Raw genomic sequence first — 22,097 nt, forward strand, 5'->3', positions numbered from 1 at the left:
GAAGCAATGCATGGTCAATGTACAGCAATGACACACCTGTGTGAACAGCCAGGAGACCCCCCCCCCCCCCCCATGTTATGTTACATAGTTACATAGTTAGTACGGTCGAAAAAAGACATATGTCCATCACGTTCAACCAGGGAATTAAGGGGTAGGGGTGTGGCGCGATATTGGGGAAGGGATGAGATTTTATATTTCTTCATAAGCATTAATCTTATTTTGTCAATTAGGAACATTCAGCACCCACCCGCTATCAAGGCAGCTGCCTATCATGTCATGCCCTACCTGCACAGGTGTGCTGGCTACTCAAATGATCCAATTAAGGAGGCCATTTAGTCAGCAGCAGCAGAAGTCCTGTGCCTGGACGCTCCAACAGGGGCCAGACACAAGCAGAAGCAGAAGCAGCAGAAGCAGCAGCAGCACCACCTTTTGTTTTTTGGCTGCAGCAGCAGCAAGGCCCACAGGGCTGGCTAGCTGGCTAGCCAGCAAGCAGGTAGCAATGAAAGTAGGAATCTTTCTTTTAACCCTGTAAGGGGGTGGTGCACTGTACCCGAAGATACTGCCATATCGGGTCAATGCATAGGGCGACGGAAGCAAGCTTCGAAATCGGCCCCCGTTCTCAAAAATCCATTTAATATATGGTCCCCAGATAGGGGACGTATCAGATATTAAACTGATAAGAACAGATACTACACTTGATCTTAGCCAAAAGGCCGAGAAGCGATAACCGTGAAAAGGGGCGGGCCCAACAAGGTCCCCTTCATGGGCACTATCACTGCTTGCTGTCAGGGAGGCTGCCAGACAATTTTCCATGCACACTCTGGGCTGGGGGGCAGTCAACCACCAGTACACACAGCAGAACCTAAACCCATACCATTATTGCTAAGCAGCAAGACAGGGGCCCATTGCACTCCCACGGGGCCTTTTTAAATGCAATCCATAACCCGGATTTGCCAGGAACCCTTCTTACTCCTCCTACTTGCATGTGACACTGGGCTTAGGATCTGCATAGGAAACACACACACAAGCACACACCTACCTTTGTTGCCTGCAGATGCCTCCTTGGCTGTCCCCAAACGGTATCAAACCAACACCCACGGGAAGCTGTAAGCATAGAGGACATGCCTGCACCCCATTGGACTTACCTGTGTGGGTTAAATCCGGGTTATTTGACAACCTATGGCGGTGATGGTTCTGCTCAGGCAGAGCAGTGCTGATGCTCCTCATAAAGCTGTCGCTGCTGTGAAGGTTCTAGGTGACATCACAAATCCCTTTGGTTACATACACAACAAAGCTGGGTTGTTGTTGTTTACACTCTGCAAGGCCTGTGGAAGTGAGTGACATCATAGCACTGTAGTTCTGAGGGTTCAAGATGGATGCAACAATCTCCTGTTGCTTCTATGAAGGCCGTAATAGACGACATCACCAAACAGCTCCATAGTCACATACACAGCAAAGGAGAGATGTTGTTTACACCTAGTGATGTCAGTGGTATTGAGTGACATCACAGCACAGTGCTAAGGCTCCTGGGCCTGGACACAGCAGCGGCTGCAATATCTCAACGGAGAATACGTTTATATCTATGTGTGTGTGTGCGCATATATATATATATATATATATATATATATATATATATATATATATATATATATTTCTCCGCCGAAATCACTTTTAAACCCATTTCCACCTTTTTTTCCCTTCTCTTCCTCTTACTTTTTTTTCACGTTTTTTTACGTTTTTCTCCTTTTCGCCTCTTTTCTGGGCGTATTATTCTTCTTTTTCTTCTTTTTTTTCGTCTAATGCATACCCCATCAGTGCAGCAATGCTTATTCAATACCGCCAGCAGATGGAGACACTGGGGGATAATTTTCTAAGGATTTATACTGATTTTTCCTGTCTGAATTTGTCGCACAGAAAGTTGCAGGCCAAATATGTGTGACATTTCTGCGACTTTAGCTTCTAGAGCATTTTTACAACATTATACATAGGTGCTGAATACATAAAAAGCGACTGTTCAGCGACAGACAAGTCGCATCGGCTGAAAGTAGGCCAGAATGTCAGTCCATGTTGGAGCAGGTTTAGATACAGTCTAAAGCATAGATCTCAAAGTCTGTGCACAGAATTTAGCAAGGGCCTCGCACCTTCTGATGCATCAGGTAGGTGCACAATAGCATAGCCTAACCCTCTGTACTTTGGTCTATATTGATGCGGGACATAGACAGCCAGCTGATGACCAATCCATTAGTGCAATGGATGGCTGGAAGCATTTGTCTTTGCCTTTGCAATACCACAGAAGCAATGCATGGTCAATGTACAGCAATGACACACCTGTGTGAACAGCCAGGAGACCCCCCCCCCCCCCCATGTTATGTTACATAGTTACATAGTTAGTACGGTCGAAAAAAGACATATGTCCATCACGTTCAACCAGGGAATTAAGGGGTAGGGGTGTGGCGCGATATTGGGGAAGGGATGAGATTTTATATTTCTTCATAAGCATTAATCTTATTTTGTCAATTAGGAACATTCAGCACCCACCCGCTATCAAGGCAGCTGCCTATCATGTCATGCCCTACCTGCACAGGTGTGCTGGCTACTCAAATGATCCAATTAAGGAGGCCATTTAGTCAGCAGCAGCAGAAGTCCTGTGCCTGGACGCTCCAACAGGGGCCAGACACAAGCAGAAGCAGAAGCAGCAGAAGCAGCAGCAGCACCACCTTTTGTTTTTTGGCTGCAGCAGCAGCAAGGCCCACAGGGCTGGCTAGCTGGCTAGCCAGCAAGCAGGTAGCAATGAAAGTAGGAATCTTTCTTTTTAACCCTGTAAGGGGGTGGTGCACTGTACCCGAAGATACTGCCATATCGGGTCAATGCATAGGGCGACGGAAGCAAGCTTCGAAATCGGCCCCCGTTCTCAAAAATCCATTTAATATATGGTCCCCAGATAGGGGACGTATCAGATATTAAACTGATAAGAACAGATACTACACTTGATCTTAGCCAGGCCGAGAAGCGATAACCGTGAAAGGGGCGGGCCCAACAAGGTCCCCTTCATGGGCACTATCACTGCTTGCTGTCAGGGAGGCTGCCAGACAATTTTCCATGCACACTCTGGGCTGGGGGGCAGTCAACCACCAGTACACACAGCAGAACCTAAACCCATACCATTATTGCTAAGCAGCAAGACAGGGGCCCATTGCACTCCCACGGGGCCTTTTTAAATGCAATCCATAACCCGGATTTGCCAGGAACCCTTCTTACTCCTCCTACTTGCATGTGACACTGGGCTTAGGATCTGCATAGGAAACACACACACAAGCACACACCTACCTTTGTTGCCTGCAGATGCCTCCTTGGCTGTCCCCAAACGGTATCAAACCAACACCCACGGGAAGCTGTAAGCATAGAGGACATGCCTGCACCCCATTGGACTTACCTGTGTGGGTTAAATCCGGGTTATTTGACAACCTATGGCGGTGATGGTTCTGCTCAGGCAGAGCAGTGCTGATGCTCCTCATAAAGCTGTCGCTGCTGTGAAGGTTCTAGGTGACATCACAAATCCCTTTGGTTACATACACAACAAAGCTGGGTTGTTGTTGTTTACACTCTGCAAGGCCTGTGGAAGTGAGTGACATCATAGCACTGTAGTTCTGAGGGTTCAAGATGGATGCAACAATCTCCTGTTGCTTCTATGAAGGCCGTAATAGACGACATCACCAAACAGCTCCATAGTCACATACACAGCAAAGGAGAGATGTTGTTTACACCTAGTGATGTCAGTGGTATTGAGTGACATCACAGCACAGTGCTAAGGCTCCTGGGCCTGGACACAGCAGCGGCTGCAATATCTCAACGGAGAATACGTTTATATCTATGTGTGTGTGTGCGCATATATATATATATATATATATATATATATATATATATATATATTTCTCCGCCGAAATCACTTTTAAACCCATTTCCACCTTTTTTTCCCTTCTCTTCCTCTTACTTTTTTTTCACGTTTTTTTACGTTTTTCTCCTTTTCGCCTCTTTTCTGGGCGTATTATTCTTCTTTTTCTTCTTTTTTTTCGTCTAATGCATACCCCATCAGTGCAGCAATGCTTATTCAATACCGCCAGCAGATGGAGACACTGGGGGATAATTTTCTAAGGATTTATACTGATTTTTCCTGTCTGAATTTGTCGCACAGAAAGTTGCAGGCCAAATATGTGTGACATTTCTGCGACTTTAGCTTCTAGAGCATTTTTACAACATTATACATAGGTGCTGAATACATAAAAAGCGACTGTTCAGCGACAGACAAGTCGCATCGGCTGAAAGTAGGCCAGAATGTCAGTCCATGTTGGAGCAGGTTTAGATACAGTCTAAAGCATAGATCTCAAAGTCTGTGCACAGAATTTAGCAAGGGCCTCGCACCTTCTGATGCATCAGGTAGGTGCACAATAGCATAGCCTAACCCTCTGTACTTTGGTCTATATTGATGCGGGACATAGACAGCCAGCTGATGACCAATCCATTAGTGCAATGGATGGCTGGAAGCATTTGTCTTTGCCTTTGCAATACCACAGAAGCAATGCATGGTCAATGTACAGCAATGACACACCTGTGTGAACAGCCAGGAGACCCCCCCCCCCCATGTTATGTTACATAGTTACATAGTTAGTACGGTCGAAAAAAGACATATGTCCATCACGTTCAACCAGGGAATTAAGGGGTAGGGGTGTGGCGCGATATTGGGGAAGGGATGAGATTTTATATTTCTTCATAAGCATTAATCTTATTTTGTCAATTAGGAACATTCAGCACCCACCCGCTATCAAGGCAGCTGCCTATCATGTCATGCCCTACCTGCACAGGTGTGCTGGCTACTCAAATGATCCAATTAAGGAGGCCATTTAGTCAGCAGCAGCAGAAGTCCTGTGCCTGGACGCTCCAACAGGGGCCAGACACAAGCAGAAGCAGAAGCAGCAGAAGCAGCAGCAGCACCACCTTTTGTTTTTTGGCTGCAGCAGCAGCAAGGCCCACAGGGCTGGCTAGCTAGCAAGCAGGTAGCAATGAAAGTAGGAATCTTTCTTTTTAACCCTGTAAGGGGGTGGTGCACTGTACCCGAAGATACTGCCATATCGGGTCAATGCATAGGGCGACGGAAGCAAGCTTCGAAATCGGCCCCCGTTCTCAAAAATCCATTTAATATATGGTCCCCAGATAGGGGACGTATCAGATATTAAACTGATAAGAACAGATACTACACTTGATCTTAGCCAAAAGGCCGAGAAGCGATAACCGTGAAAGGGGCGGGCCCAACAAGGTCCCCTTCATGGGCACTATCACTGCTTGCTGTCAGGGAGGCTGCCAGACAATTTTCCATGCACACTCTGGGCTGGGGGGCAGTCAACCACCAGTACACACAGCAGAACCTAAACCCATACCATTATTGCTAAGCAGCAAGACAGGGGCCCATTGCACTCCCACGGGGCCTTTTTAAATGCAATCCATAACCCGGATTTGCCAGGAACCCTTCTTACTCCTCCTACTTGCATGTGACACTGGGCTTAGGATCTGCATAGGAAACACACACACAAGCACACACCTACCTTTGTTGCCTGCAGATGCCTCCTTGGCTGTCCCCAAACGGTATCAAACCAACACCCACGGGAAGCTGTAAGCATAGAGGACATGCCTGCACCCCATTGGACTTACCTGTGTGGGTTAAATCCGGGTTATTTGACAACCTATGGCGGTGATGGTTCTGCTCAGGCAGAGCAGTGCTGATGCTCCTCATAAAGCTGTCGCTGCTGTGAAGGTTCTAGGTGACATCACAAATCCCTTTGGTTACATACACAACAAAGCTGGGTTGTTGTTGTTTACACTCTGCAAGGCCTGTGGAAGTGAGTGACATCATAGCACTGTAGTTCTGAGGGTTCAAGATGGATGCAACAATCTCCTGTTGCTTCTATGAAGGCCGTAATAGACGACATCACCAAACAGCTCCATAGTCACATACACAGCAAAGGAGAGATGTTGTTTACACCTAGTGATGTCAGTGGTATTGAGTGACATCACAGCACAGTGCTAAGGCTCCTGGGCCTGGACACAGCAGCGGCTGCAATATCTCAACGGAGAATACGTTTATATCTATGTGTGTGTGTGCGCATATATATATATATATATATATATATATATATATATATATATATTTCTCCGCCGAAATCACTTTTAAACCCATTTCCACCTTTTTTTCCCTTCTCTTCCTCTTACTTTTTTTTCACGTTTTTTTACGTTTTTCTCCTTTTCGCCTCTTTTCTGGGCGTATTATTCTTCTTTTTCTTCTTTTTTTTCGTCTAATGCATACCCCATCAGTGCAGCAATGCTTATTCAATACCGCCAGCAGATGGAGACACTGGGGGATAATTTTCTAAGGATTTATACTGATTTTTCCTGTCTGAATTTGTCGCACAGAAAGTTGCAGGCCAAATATGTGTGACATTTCTGCGACTTTAGCTTCTAGAGCATTTTTACAACATTATACATAGGTGCTGAATACATAAAAAGCGACTGTTCAGCGACAGACAAGTCGCATCGGCTGAAAGTAGGCCAGAATGTCAGTCCATGTTGGAGCAGGTTTAGATACAGTCTAAAGCATAGATCTCAAAGTCTGTGCACAGAATTTAGCAAGGGCCTCGCACCTTCTGATGCATCAGGTAGGTGCACAATAGCATAGCCTAACCCTCTGTACTTTGGTCTATATTGATGCGGGACATAGACAGCCAGCTGATGACCAATCCATTAGTGCAATGGATGGCTGGAAGCATTTGTCTTTGCCTTTGCAATACCACAGAAGCAATGCATGGTCAATGTACAGCAATGACACACCTGTGTGAACAGCCAGGAGACCCCCCCCCCCCATGTTATGTTACATAGTTACATAGTTAGTACGGTCGAAAAAAGACATATGTCCATCACGTTCAACCAGGGAATTAAGGGGTAGGGGTGTGGCGCGATATTGGGGAAGGGATGAGATTTTATATTTCTTCATAAGCATTAATCTTATTTTGTCAATTAGGAACATTCAGCACCCACCCGCTATCAAGGCAGCTGCCTATCATGTCATGCCCTACCTGCACAGGTGTGCTGGCTACTCAAATGATCCAATTAAGGAGGCCATTTAGTCAGCAGCAGCAGAAGTCCTGTGCCTGGACGCTCCAACAGGGGCCAGACACAAGCAGAAGCAGAAGCAGCAGAAGCAGCAGCAGCACCACCTTTTGTTTTTTGGCTGCAGCAGCAGCAAGGCCCACAGGGCTGGCTAGCTGGCTAGCCAGCAAGCAGGTAGCAATGAAAGTAGGAATCTTTCTTTTTAACCCTGTAAGGGGGTGGTGCACTGTACCCGAAGATACTGCCATATCGGGTCAATGCATAGGGCGACGGAAGCAAGCTTCGAAATCGGCCCCCGTTCTCAAAAATCCATTTAATATATGGTCCCCAGATAGGGGACGTATCAGATATTAAACTGATAAGAACAGATACTACACTTGATCTTAGCCAAAAGGCCGAGAAGCGATAACCGTGAAAGGGGCGGGCCCAACAAGGTCCCCTTCATGGGCACTATCACTGCTTGCTGTCAGGGAGGCTGCCAGACAATTTTCCATGCACACTCTGGGCTGGGGGGCAGTCAACCACCAGTACACACAGCAGAACCTAAACCCATACCATTATTGCTAAGCAGCAAGACAGGGGCCCATTGCACTCCCACGGGGCCTTTTTAAATGCAATCCATAACCCGGATTTGCCAGGAACCCTTCTTACTCCTCCTACTTGCATGTGACACTGGGCTTAGGATCTGCATAGGAAACACACACACAAGCACACACCTACCTTTGTTGCCTGCAGATGCCTCCTTGGCTGTCCCCAAACGGTATCAAACCAACACCCACGGGAAGCTGTAAGCATAGAGGACATGCCTGCACCCCATTGGACTTACCTGTGTGGGTTAAATCCGGGTTATTTGACAACCTATGGCGGTGATGGTTCTGCTCAGGCAGAGCAGTGCTGATGCTCCTCATAAAGCTGTCGCTGCTGTGAAGGTTCTAGGTGACATCACAAATCCCTTTGGTTACATACACAACAAAGCTGGGTTGTTGTTGTTTACACTCTGCAAGGCCTGTGGAAGTGAGTGACATCATAGCACTGTAGTTCTGAGGGTTCAAGATGGATGCAACAATCTCCTGTTGCTTCTATGAAGGCCGTAATAGACGACATCACCAAACAGCTCCATAGTCACATACACAGCAAAGGAGAGATGTTGTTTACACCTAGTGATGTCAGTGGTATTGAGTGACATTACAGCACAGTGCTAAGGCTCCTGGGCCTGGACACAGCAGCGGCTGCAATATCTCAACGGAGAATACGTTTATATCTATGTGTGTGTGTGCGCATATATATATATATATATATATATATATATATATATATATATATTTCTCCGCCGAAATCACTTTTAAACCCATTTCCACCTTTTTTTCCCTTCTCTTCCTCTTACTTTTTTTTCACGTTTTTTTACGTTTTTCTCCTTTTCGCCTCTTTTCTGGGCGTATTATTCTTCTTTTTCTTCTTTTTTTTCGTCTAATGCATACCCCATCAGTGCAGCAATGCTTATTCAATACCGCCAGCAGATGGAGACACTGGGGGATAATTTTCTAAGGATTTATACTGATTTTTCCTGTCTGAATTTGTCGCACAGAAAGTTGCAGGCCAAATATGTGTGACATTTCTGCGACTTTAGCTTCTAGAGCATTTTTACAACATTATACATAGGTGCTGAATACATAAAAAGCGACTGTTCAGCGACAGACAAGTCGCATCGGCTGAAAGTAGGCCAGAATGTCAGTCCATGTTGGAGCAGGTTTAGATACAGTCTAAAGCATAGATCTCAAAGTCTGTGCACAGAATTTAGCAAGGGCCTCGCACCTTCTGATGCATCAGGTAGGTGCACAATAGCATAGCCTAACCCTCTGTACTTTGGTCTATATTGATGCGGGACATAGACAGCCAGCTGATGACCAATCCATTAGTGCAATGGATGGCTGGAAGCATTTGTCTTTGCCTTTGCAATACCACAGAAGCAATGCATGGTCAATGTACAGCAATGACACACCTGTGTGAACAGCCAGGAGACCCCCCCCCCCCCCATGTTATGTTACATAGTTACATAGTTAGTACGGTCGAAAAAAGACATATGTCCATCACGTTCAACCAGGGAATTAAGGGGTAGGGGTGTGGCGCGATATTGGGGAAGGGATGAGATTTTATATTTCTTCATAAGCATTAATCTTATTTTGTCAATTAGGAACATTCAGCACCCACCCGCTATCAAGGCAGCTGCCTATCATGTCATGCCCTACCTGCACAGGTGTGCTGGCTACTCAAATGATCCAATTAAGGAGGCCATTTAGTCAGCAGCAGCAGAAGTCCTGTGCCTGGACGCTCCAACAGGGGCCAGACACAAGCAGAAGCAGAAGCAGCAGAAGCAGCAGCAGCACCACCTTTTGTTTTTTGGCTGCAGCAGCAGCAAGGCCCACAGGGCTGGCTAGCTGGCTAGCCAGCAAGCAGGTAGCAATGAAAGTAGGAATCTTTCTTTTTAACCCTGTAAGGGGGTGGTGCACTGTACCCGAAGATACTGCCATATCGGGTCAATGCATAGGGCGACGGAAGCAAGCTTCGAAATCGGCCCCCGTTCTCAAAAATCCATTTAATATATGGTCCCCAGATAGGGGACGTATCAGATATTAAACTGATAAGAACAGATACTACACTTGATCTTAGCCAAAAGGCCGAGAAGCGATAACCGTGAAAGGGGCGGGCCCAACAAGGTCCCCTTCATGGGCACTATCACTGCTTGCTGTCAGGGAGGCTGCCAGACAATTTTCCATGCACACTCTGGGCTGGGGGGCAGTCAACCACCAGTACACACAGCAGAACCTAAACCCATACCATTATTGCTAAGCAGCAAGACAGGGGCCCATTGCACTCCCACGGGGCCTTTTTAAATGCAATCCATAACCCGGATTTGCCAGGAACCCTTCTTACTCCTCCTACTTGCATGTGACACTGGGCTTAGGATCTGCATAGGAAACACACACACAAGCACACACCTACCTTTGTTGCCTGCAGATGCCTCCTTGGCTGTCCCCAAACGGTATCAAACCAACACCCACGGGAAGCTGTAAGCATGTAAGCATAGAGGACATGCCTGCACCCCATTGGACTTACCTGTGTGGGTTAAATCCGGGTTATTTGACAACCTATGGCGGTGATGGTTCTGCTCAGGCAGAGCAGTGCTGATGCTCCTCATAAAGCTGTCGCTGCTGTGAAGGTTCTAGGTGACATCACAAATCCCTTTGGTTACATACACAACAAAGCTGGGTTGTTGTTGTTTACACTCTGCAAGGCCTGTGGAAGTGAGTGACATCATAGCACTGTAGTTCTGAGGGTTCAAGATGGATGCAACAATCTCCTGTTGCTTCTATGAAGGCCGTAATAGACGACATCACCAAACAGCTCCATAGTCACATACACAGCAAAGGAGAGATGTTGTTTACACCTAGTGATGTCAGTGGTATTGAGTGACATCACAGCACAGTGCTAAGGCTCCTGGGCCTGGACACAGCAGCGGCTGCAATATCTCAACGGAGAATACGTTTATATCTATGTGTGTGTGTGCGCATATATATATATATATATATATATATATATATATATATATATATATTTCTCCGCCGAAATCACTTTTAAACCCATTTCCACCTTTTTTTCCCTTCTCTTCCTCTTACTTTTTTTTCACGTTTTTTTACGTTTTTCTCCTTTTCGCCTCTTTTCTGGGCGTATTATTCTTCTTTTTCTTCTTTTTTTTCGTCTAATGCATACCCCATCAGTGCAGCAATGCTTATTCAATACCGCCAGCAGATGGAGACACTGGGGGATAATTTTCTAAGGATTTATACTGATTTTTCCTGTCTGAATTTGTCGCACAGAAAGTTGCAGGCCAAATATGTGTGACATTTCTGCGACTTTAGCTTCTAGAGCATTTTTACAACATTATACATAGGTGCTGAATACATAAAAAGCGACTGTTCAGCGACAGACAAGTCGCATCGGCTGAAAGTAGGCCAGAATGTCAGTCCATGTTGGAGCAGGTTTAGATACAGTCTAAAGCATAGATCTCAAAGTCTGTGCACAGAATTTAGCAAGGGCCTCGCACCTTCTGATGCATCAGGTAGGTGCACAATAGCATAGCCTAACCCTCTGTACTTTGGTCTATATTGATGCGGGACATAGACAGCCAGCTGATGACCAATCCATTAGTGCAATGGATGGCTGGAAGCATTTGTCTTTGCCTTTGCAATACCACAGAAGCAATGCATGGTCAATGTACAGCAATGACACACCTGTGTGAACAGCCAGGAGACCCCCCCCCCCCCCCCCCCATGTTATGTTACATAGTTACATAGTTAGTACGGTCGAAAAAAGACATATGTCCATCACGTTCAACCAGGGAATTAAGGGGTAGGGGTGTGGCGCGATATTGGGGAAGGGATGAGATTTTATATTTCTTCATAAGCATTAATCTTATTTTGTCAATTAGGAACATTCAGCACCCACCCGCTATCAAGGCAGCTGCCTATCATGTCATGCCCTACCTGCACAGGTGTGCTGGCTACTCAAATGATCCAATTAAGGAGGCCATTTAGTCAGCAGCAGCAGAAGTCCTGTGCCTGGACGCTCCAACAGGGGCCAGACACAAGCAGAAGCAGAAGCAGCAGAAGCAGCAGCAGCACCACCTTTTGTTTTTTGGCTGCAGCAGCAGCAAGGCCCACAGGGCTGGCTAGCTGGCTAGCCAGCAAGCAGGTAGCAATGAAAGTAGGAATCTTTCTTTTTAACCCTGTAAGGGGGTGGTGCACTGTACCCGAAGATACTGCCATATCGGGTCAATGCATAGGGCGACGGAAGCAAGCTTCGAAATCGGCCCCCGTTCTCAAAAATCCATTTAATATATGGTCCCCAGATAGGGGACGTATCAGATATTAAACTGATAAGAACAGATACTACACTTGATCTTAGCCAAAAGGCCGAGAAGCGATAACCGTGAAAGGGGCGGGCCCAACAAGGTCCCCTTCATGGGCACTATCACTGCTTGCTGTCAGGGAGGCTGCCAGACAATTTTCCATGCACACTCTGGGCTGGGGGGCAGTCAACCACCAGTACACACAGCAGAACCTAAACCCATACCATTATTGCTAAGCAGCAAGACAGGGGCCCATTGCACTCCCACGGGGCCTTTTTAAATGCAATCCATAACCCGGATTTGCCAGGAACCCTTCTTACTCCTCCTACTTGCATGTGACACTGGGCTTAGGATCTGCATAGGAAACACACACACAAGCACACACCTACCTTTGTTGCCTGCAGATGCCTCCTTGGCTGTCCCCAAACGGTATCAAACCAACACCCACGGGAAGCTGTAAGCATAGAGGACATGCCTGCACCCCATTGGACTTACCTGTGTGGGTTAAATCCGGGTTATTTGACAACCTATGGCGGTGATGGTTCTGCTCAGGCAGAGCAGTGCTGATGCTCCTCATAAAGCTGTCGCTGCTGTGAAGGTTCTAGGTGACATCACAAATCCCTTTGGTTACATACACAACAAAGCTGGGTTGTTGTTGTTTACACTCTGCAAGGCCTGTGGAAGTGAGTGACATCATAGCACTGTAGTTCTGAGGGTTCAAGATGGATGCAACAATCTCCTGTTGCTTCTATGAAGGCCGTAATAGACGACATCACCAAACAGCTCCATAGTCACATACACAGCAAAGGAGAGATGTTGTTTACACCTAGTGATGTCAGTGGTATTGAGTGACATCACAGCACAGTGCTAAGGCTCCTGGGCCTGGACACAGCAGCGGCTGCAATATCTCAACGGAGAATACGTTTATATCTATGTGTGTGTGTGCGCATATATATATATATATATATATATATATATATATATATATATATATATTTCTCCGCCGAAATCACTTTTAAACCCATTTCCACCTTTTTTTCCCTTCTCTTCCTCTTACTTTTTTTTCACGTTTTTTTACGTTTTTCTCCTTTTCGCCTCTTTTCTGGGCGTATTATTCTTCTTTTTCTTCTTTTTTTTCGTCTAATGCATACCCCATCAGTGCAGCAATGCTTATTCAATACCGCCAGCAGATGGAGACACTGGGGGATAATTTTCTAAGGATTTATACTGATTTTTCCTGTCTGAATTTGTCGCACAGAAAGTTGCAGGCCAAATATGTGTGACATTTCTGCGACTTTAGCTTCTAGAGCATTTTTACAACATTATACATAGGTGCTGAATACATAAAAAGCGACTGTTCAGCGACAGACAAGTCGCATCGGCTGAAAGTAGGCCAGAATGTCAGTCCATGTTGGAGCAGGTTTAGATACAGTCTAAAGCATAGATCTCAAAGTCTGTGCACAGAATTTAGCAAGGGCCTCGCACCTTCTGATGCATCAGGTAGGTGCACAATAGCATAGCCTAACCCTCTGTACTTTGGTCTATATTGATGCGGGACATAGACAGCCAGCTGATGACCAATCCATTAGTGCAATGGATGGCTGGAAGCATTTGTCTTTGCCTTTGCAATACCACAGAAGCAATGCATGGTCAATGTACAGCAATGACACACCTGTGTGAACAGCCAGGAGACCCCCCCCCCCCCCCCCCATGTTATGTTACATAGTTACATAGTTAGTACGGTCGAAAAAAGACATATGTCCATCACGTTCAACCAGGGAATTAAGGGGTAGGGGTGTGGCGCGATATTGGGGAAGGGATGAGATTTTATATTTCTTCATAAGCATTAATCTTATTTTGTCAATTAGGAACATTCAGCACCCACCCGCTATCAAGGCAGCTGCCTATCATGTCATGCCCTACCTGCACAGGTGTGCTGGCTACTCAAATGATCCAATTAAGGAGGCCATTTAGTCAGCAGCAGCAGAAGTCCTGTGCCTGGACGCTCCAACAGGGGCCAGACACAAGCAGAAGCAGAAGCAGCAGAAGCAGCAGCAGCACCACCTTTTGTTTTTTGGCTGCAGCAGCAGCAAGGCCCACAGGGCTGGCTAGCTGGCTAGCCAGCAAGCAGGTAGCAATGAAAGTAGGAATCTTTCTTTTTAACCCTGTAAGGGGGTGGTGCACTGTACCCGAAGATACTGCCATATCGGGTCAATGCATAGGGCGACGGAAGCAAGCTTCGAAATCGGCCCCCGTTCTCAAAAATCCATTTAATATATGGTCCCCAGATAGGGGACGTATCAGATATTAAACTGATAAGAACAGATTTTTTTTTTTTTTTTCCTCAGTTACAGACTATTGTTTGGACGATCATCAGGTCACCTACCAAGACTCGTCACTTAAAACAATATCTGAAAAAACATCATACGGAAAAAACTAACTAAGGGAACCGAGTGCCAAGAAAAAGTGACCAAACAACAAAACAAAAAAACATGTCAAAAACAATCACAGAAATTGGTCAAAAACTTACAGCTTTCTCCTTTACGTACTTCTTATAAATTTTTCCATCGTGTATGCATCCAGATTTTCTCCGCTTCTTCTTCACCAATTCTCTTTTTTTCCAGTAGAAAGATAGCAAAAATCCTTCCTAAAAACAATCTTTTCAATTCCCTCGGAGAAATAACAACATTTTTAAAAACAAGCAAATTGCGTGAGTCCCATAAAACCTCTTTAAAAACAGAAAAAAGAATCCAATTAGTACGTGTATCTTCCTTTTTACTAAGATCTTGACCAATAAAAACTTTCTCAAAAGAAAAACTGTTATATCCAGTGAGTTGGATTAAAAACTTCTTTAAAAACATAAAAAATTCTTTTGCATAAAAACAGTCCCAATAAAGATGCACTAAGTCTTCTCTACCTCCACAACCCTCTCTTGGGCATCTGTCACTTATTCTCAAACCTCTTCCATTTAAAAAAGATCGGGTTGGGAGGCAGCCATGAAAGGACATCCAACTAACGTCTTTTTGTCTGTTTGATAGTCCAATAACTTTAAAAAACTTCCAAATCTTCACAGACTGAGCATTAGTGCAGAATGGTACTTCATATAATCTCTCATTTTTCCTTATTTCTTGTTCTATTTTCTTTTTATCAGGTTCACCTAAAGAGCTCAAACCAAATTGATCATTGAAAGACCTGAGGAGCACATAGAAGGTAGGTATCACATGTGCTATGGGTCTCCTCAAATCCCTCTCACACCAGCCCCATTTGGAAAACAACCATCCTGCAAGGTATTTACTCATGTCTGCCGCCCTATTATTGCACTGTATCAATTTAAAAATTAAAAGAAAATAGTGCACCTTTAAAAACAGATCAATGTTTGGAAAGTTATATCCGCCCAAATTCATACTCTTCATCACTTCTTCTCTTCTCATTTTCTCCATCTTAGACCCCCAGAAGAACACAAAAAGCTTCCTTGTGACTCTCCTAGTCCATAACTTCCCTGGAGGAAGCACCATAGCCGTATACAAGAGAAGCGGTAGGATTACAGACTTAATGATAAGAACTTTCCCTTTAAGTGACAAGTTCCTTAACCTCCAGAAGGATAGCTTCTTCTCAATTTTACTGTCCAAAGTCTCATAACTTTTCTTTCCTTTGAGGTCTTTATCAAATATCACTCCTAGCACTTCAATGTCTTCTTTTTCCTTAACACCATCCACTACTATATTCTCTTGGTTCCCAAAACTGCATAATTGGCACTTCCCCCAGTTCACATTCATCCCAGCCACACAACAAAAAATCCTCACATGCAAATTTACTCTGTTGAGATCTGCTTGGGATGTACAAGTAAAAACCACATCGTCCATATAACTTAAAACCTTTAACTTACTACCATCACTACCTGGAATAAAAACACCACTCACACATTTATCTTTCTGCACATTCTTCAACAGGCCCTCTATAACGCATATAAACAGAATTGGGGAGAGTGGGCATCCCTGTCTGACTCCAGACAAGACATTAAAAGCAGGCCCCACATGCCCATTTACTAAAATCTGACTTGTCACCCCATGATAAAAACTCATAATAACAGATAATAACTTTTCTGGAATACCTAAGTGTTTTAAAGCAATGAACATAAAATCATGTGCAACCTTATCATAAGCCTTTTCAAAATCTATGGACTCAACAAACAGTGCATTCTTGTTAAAGTTACTGTAATAAATAGAGTCTCTTAAAAGCAATAAATTATCTGTTATTTTTCTTTTCGGTACTGCACAAACTTGGTATTCTCCCACAAGGTGGTCCACTACATCACTCAGTCTATTAGCCACAATCTTAGCAATTATCTTGTAGTCACAATTTAATAAAGTTATAGGTCTCCAATTTTTAAGATCTCTGCCATCACCTTTTTTATGAATTAATGTTATGACCCCTTTCTTCATAGATTCAGCTAAAACACCTGAGTTAAAAACATATTGCACCACCCGTGTAAACTCTTTACTTAAAATATTCCAGAACGCGGAATAAAACTCAGCGGGGAGACCATCACAGCCTGGTGTCTTCCCTTTGGCCATCTTATCCAGGGCCTGCTTGATCTCCCCTTCACTAACATCATCAATCAAAAAATCTACTTTTTCAACAGGAACATTATTCTCCAAAATATTACAATAATCATTCATCTCCGTCTCACTGGCTCTGCTCTTATTACTAAAGAGTGTCTCATAAAATCTGCCAATCTCCTTCACCATCTCCTCTCCAAAAACTTCCCCCGTAGGGGTAAAAACAGATTTAAAAACACCTTTAGCATTAAAACATTTTTTAAAGAAATACTGTGTACACTGCTCATTTTCTTCTAGGTGCTGCACTTTAGACTTATATACAATATTCCTTCCCTTTTCCAACAACCTTTTTTTCATCTCCCCCTTCACCTTAACAATCTCATCCTCCACCTCCACACCAACACGTTTAAACTTATAGAGAGTCTCTAACCGGGATACAAGCCTTTCATCACTCCTCCTCTTCTCTTGTGCTCTCTTTATGCAAAACATCTTAAAGAAATTAGAAAACTCTCCTTTAGCCCATTCCCACCACACTAAGACATTACTAAAATCAGGTTGTTTAGAAACACAGGATAAAAACACATGATTAAAACCAGCCATTACTTCCTCATCTTCCAATAGACTTACATTTAATTTCCAGAGCCCCCTCCCAAAATGAAGGGACTCTGTGACACTTATCTCAGCCGACACCATCTTGTGGTCTGAGAAAGTTGACATCATTTGATTGCACCGGACCACCTTAATCCCATCAGAGACCAGGATGTAATCGATCCGGGATTTACAGCGGCCACTATCTGATATGTACGTATATCTTTCATCAGTGCTAACCATCAGTCCAACATCAGTAAAATGCAAGTCTTGAATAATTTGATTTAAAACATTGGAAGTAATATCAGTTCTAACCTCAGCAGAGCTCTCACGATCATTGACGGATCTAATGCAGTTAAAATCGCCAACAATAATAGTATCTTCACGACCAGGGATAAAAAACTTAAGGGACTCTAAAAAAGACAAACGTGCTTGTTTTTCTGCTGGAGCATACACATTAAAAATTCTCATCCTCTGGCCCAAAACCTCAAAAATTAAAACCATACAACGACCAGGTACTAAAGTTTGGCAATTTAAAACTTTAATGTCCCTGTTTCGCAATAAAATCCCAACACCTTCATTTTTGTTTTCTGCACATGTGGACCAGAAGGACTGCCCACACTTCCACTCATTTGCATAAGGTGCTGACTTTATTGCACACTCCTGTAAACATATCACATCACTTCTAACATTCTCAAGAATATCAAAAATTGCAGCTCTCCTAATTTCAGACTCAATACTTCTTACATTAATAGTTGTTACAACCAAAGTCATAATAACTAGGAAAAGAAAACCAAATGCTTTAAAATCCATCTTAACTTAGAAATTAACATTTTGGCCTTCAACTTTCCTATGTAAACTTGCAAAACAATCAGGCGACCCTATGTTAGAGTCCCTGTCTATTTCATTATCACTACCAAGAACAAGGGCTTCCTGATCCTCAGACCAGCTCCCTGTCTTACACCTTTTATTCACAACCTGCACATCCTCATCTTCCTCCTCCTCTTCTTCCTTACTGCGAGAAACTCTCTGACCAGGTGTTAGAGATCTCTGAGATGACCCAACAACTTCCATTCCCTCCTCCTCCCCCACAATTGGGTTTGGACATTCAATATCATCCATAGCCTCTTCACTAGAAAGAACATCACCATACACTGTCTCAATTTTCTCCACCACTTTCACTTTTTTTGCTTTTTTCTTTTTCACCAAGGTAAATTCACCTCCCACACCTGTCTCCTCACCAGTCACAGCAGTGGAAACACCCTCCTCCCCTGACCTCTCCTGAGTGCTAATGTGCTCCACTATCACAGAACTTTCCTCAGCCACCTGTGCCACATTAACACTCACACTCACACTCTCACCAACTCCAGGAACAAACCTCCCTCCCCCTTTTTCTCTTTGTTCTCCTCTATTCCCAGCTGCATCAGCATAACTTCTCTTCTTTTTATACCACATATCACAGCCTCTTGCCAAATGTTCCTCACTTCCACAGATATCACATGTCTTCTTCTCTGTACAAATACTTGCTTCATGACCAGTTTTCCCACAATTTCTGCAACATTCTCCTTTCTCAGGGCAATAATCCTGCACATGGCCATAGGCATGGCACTTTCTACAATATTGCAACTGGCCTTCATAAAAGCAGAAACCTCTCTCTCCTCCGATAGAAAACACCTGTGGTATGCTCTTCCTTCCATCTTGCATTCCTTCATCTTTTTTAAATTTTACAATAAACTTTCTCTTACAATTAAAGTACCCAAACTTGTTCTTAAGTCTTCCTATAAATTTCACTTCCTCGCAATACCGGAACAAAAAGTTTGTAACCATTTCATCAGAAACCTTAGGATTATACATGTGGACAATTACTACCTTTGTTGTATTCATAAATAACGGTTCCACTTTAATCTTCTTCATTATAGCAGGCTCACTTTTCCTCTTCATTTCTTCAAGATCCATATAGACTCTCTGGCAAATCTCAGAACCACAAAAAGTAATATCATAAATTCCTTGCCTAGGAAAATCCTGTATAGCCAATACATTCCATACCTGTAGGTAATCAAGCATGCGAAGAATCTCCACAACGATTTGGTCAAGTCCGATCGTCCCCCGGTGCTCGCCAGGAACGTAGATCCGCACCGTGTCCTCAAGTCCACGCGCCTTCTCGCTCATTTTTGCAGGTAAAACCCACGATCGCAGCTCAGCAACAATCCAGGGCCCCCCGTAAAGAGGGCCCCGATCACCACTCCTTTCAACCCAAACCACGCACAGAAATCCACACGTGATCTTAGCCAAAAGGCCGAGAAGCGATAACCGTGAAAGGGGCGGGCCCAACAAGGTCCCCTTCATGGGCACTATCACTGCTTGCTGTCAGGGAGGCTGCCAGACAATTTTCCATGCACACTCTGGGCTGGGGGGCAGTCAACCACCAGTACACACAGCAGAACCTAAACCCATACCATTATTGCTAAGCAGCAAGACAGGGGCCCATTGCACTCCCACGGGGCCTTTTTAAATGCAATCCATAACCCGGATTTGCCAGGAACCCTTCTTACTCCTCCTACTTGCATGTGACACTGGGCTTAGGATCTGCATAGGAAACACACACACAAGCACACACCTACCTTTGTTGCCTGCAGATGCCTCCTTGGCTGTCCCCAAACGGTATCAAACCAACACCCACGGGAAGCTGTAAGCATAGAGGACATGCCTGCACCCCATTGGACTTACCTGTGTGGGTTAAATCCGGGTTATTTGACAACCTATGGCGGTGATGGTTCTGCTCAGGCAGAGCAGTGCTGATGCTCCTCATAAAGCTGTCGCTGCTGTGAAGGTTCTAGGTGACATCACAAATCCCTTTGGTTACATACACAACAAAGCTGGGTTGTTGTTGTTTACACTCTGCAAGGCCTGTGGAAGTGAGTGACATCATAGCACTGTAGTTCTGAGGGTTCAAGATGGATGCAACAATCTCCTGTTGCTTCTATGAAGGCCGTAATAGACGACATCACCAAACAGCTCCATAGTCACATACACAGCAAAGGAGAGATGTTGTTTACACCTAGTGATGTCAGTGGTATTGAGTGACATCACAGCACAGTGCTAAGGCTCCTGGGCCTGGACACAGCAGCGGCTGCAATATCTCAACGGAGAATACGTTTATATCTATGTGTGTGTGTGCGCATATATATATATATATATATATATATATATATATATATTTCTCCGCCGAAATCACTTTTAAACCCATTTCCACCTTTTTTTCCCTTCTCTTCCTCTTACTTTTTTTTCACGTTTTTTCACGTTTTTCTCCTTTTCGCCTCTTTTCTGGGCGTATTATTCTTCTTTTTCTTCTTTTTTTTCGTCTAATGCATACCCCATCAGTGCAGCAATGCTTATTCAATACCGCCAGCAGATGGAGACACTGGGGGATAATTTTCTAAGGATTTATACTGATTTTTCCTGTCTGAATTTGTCGCACAGAAAGTTGCAGGCCAAATATGTGTGACATTTCTGCGACTTTAGCTTCTAGAGCATTTTTACAACATTATACATAGGTGCTGAATACATAAAAAGCGACTGTTCAGCGACAGACAAGTCGCATCGGCTGAAAGTAGGCCAGAATGTCAGTCCATGTTGGAGCAGGTTTAGATACAGTCTAAAGCATAGATCTCAAAGTCTGTGCACAGAATTTAGCAAGGGCCTCGCACCTTCTGATGCATCAGGTAGGTGCACAATAGCATAGCCTAACCCTCTGTACTTTGGTCTATATTGATGCGGGACATAGACAGCCAGCTGATGACCAATCCATTAGTGCAATGGATGGCTGGAAGCATTTGTCTTTGCCTTTGCAATACCACAGAAGCAATGCATGGTCAATGTACAGCAATGACACACCTGTGTGAACAGCCAGGAGACCCCCCCCCCCCCCCCCCCATGTTATGTTACATAGTTACATAGTTAGTACGGTCGAAAAAAGACATATGTCCATCACGTTCAACCAGGGAATTAAGGGGTAGGGGTGTGGCGCGATATTGGGGAAGGGATGAGATTTTATATTTCTTCATAAGCATTAATCTTATTTTGTCAATTAGGAACATTCAGCACCCACCCGCTATCAAGGCAGCTGCCTATCATGTCATGCCCTACCTGCACAGGTGTGCTGGCTACTCAAATGATCCAATTAAGGAGGCCATTTAGTCAGCAGCAGCAGAAGTCCTGTGCCTGGACGCTCCAACAGGGGCCAGACACAAGCAGAAGCAGCAGAAGCACCACCTTTTGTTTTTTGGCTGCAGCAGCAGCAAGGCCCACAGGGCTGGCTAGCTGGCTAGCCAGCAAGCAGGTAGCAATGAAAGTAGGAATCTTTCTTTTTAACCCTGTAAGGGGGTGGTGCACTGTACCCGAAGATACTGCCATATCGGGTCAATGCATAGGGCGACGGAAGCAAGCTTCGAAATCGGCCCCCGTTCTCAAAAATCCATTTAATATATGGTCCCCAGATAGGGGACGTATCAGATATTAAACTGATAAGAACAGATACTACACTTGATCTTAGCCAAAAGGCCGAGAAGCGATAACCGTGAAAGGGGCGGGCCCAACAAGGTCCCCTTCATGGGCACTATCACTGCTTGCTGTCAGGGAGGCTGCCAGACAATTTTCCATGCACACTCTGGGCTGGGGGGCAGTCAACCACCAGTACACACAGCAGAACCTAAACCCATACCATTATTGCTAAGCAGCAAGACAGGGGCCCATTGCACTCCCACGGGGCCTTTTTAAATGCAATCCATAACCCGGATTTGCCAGGAACCCTTCTTACTCCTCCTACTTGCATGTGACACTGGGCTTAGGATCTGCATAGGAAACACACACACAAGCACACACCTACCTTT

General features: G+C 44.6%; 8 non-coding genes across 8 annotated transcripts; all 8 read right to left on the minus strand.

The window, feature by feature from the left end:
• Nucleotides 1-534: 534 nt before the first annotated feature.
• Nucleotides 535-725, minus strand: LOC130332550 (U2 spliceosomal RNA). Its single transcript, XR_008875223.1, has one exon. It is a non-coding gene; the product is annotated as a U2 spliceosomal RNA (small nuclear RNA).
• Nucleotides 726-2,826: 2,101 nt separating this feature from the next.
• On the minus strand, nt 2,827-3,014 carry LOC130332512 (U2 spliceosomal RNA). The gene has a single exon (XR_008875197.1). It is a non-coding gene; the product is annotated as a U2 spliceosomal RNA (small nuclear RNA).
• A 2,079-nt stretch (nt 3,015-5,093) lies between these two features.
• LOC130332551 (U2 spliceosomal RNA) lies at nt 5,094-5,284 on the minus strand. Its single transcript, XR_008875224.1, has one exon. It is a non-coding gene; the product is annotated as a U2 spliceosomal RNA (small nuclear RNA).
• Nucleotides 5,285-7,371: 2,087 nt separating this feature from the next.
• Nucleotides 7,372-7,562, minus strand: LOC130332552 (U2 spliceosomal RNA). The gene has a single exon (XR_008875225.1). It is a non-coding gene; the product is annotated as a U2 spliceosomal RNA (small nuclear RNA).
• Nucleotides 7,563-9,651: 2,089 nt separating this feature from the next.
• Nucleotides 9,652-9,842, minus strand: LOC130332553 (U2 spliceosomal RNA). Its single transcript, XR_008875226.1, has one exon. It is a non-coding gene; the product is annotated as a U2 spliceosomal RNA (small nuclear RNA).
• Nucleotides 9,843-11,946: 2,104 nt separating this feature from the next.
• Nucleotides 11,947-12,137, minus strand: LOC130332554 (U2 spliceosomal RNA). The gene has a single exon (XR_008875227.1). It is a non-coding gene; the product is annotated as a U2 spliceosomal RNA (small nuclear RNA).
• Nucleotides 12,138-14,234: 2,097 nt separating this feature from the next.
• On the minus strand, nt 14,235-14,420 carry LOC130332521 (U2 spliceosomal RNA). The gene has a single exon (XR_008875204.1). It is a non-coding gene; the product is annotated as a U2 spliceosomal RNA (small nuclear RNA).
• Nucleotides 14,421-21,589: 7,169 nt separating this feature from the next.
• Nucleotides 21,590-21,780, minus strand: LOC130332555 (U2 spliceosomal RNA). The gene has a single exon (XR_008875228.1). It is a non-coding gene; the product is annotated as a U2 spliceosomal RNA (small nuclear RNA).
• Between the last annotated feature and the right edge of the window lie 317 nt (nt 21,781-22,097).

This window comes from Hyla sarda, unplaced genomic scaffold, assembly GCF_029499605.1.
Source record: "Hyla sarda isolate aHylSar1 unplaced genomic scaffold, aHylSar1.hap1 scaffold_379, whole genome shotgun sequence".
NCBI lineage: Eukaryota > Metazoa > Chordata > Amphibia > Anura > Hylidae > Hyla > Hyla sarda.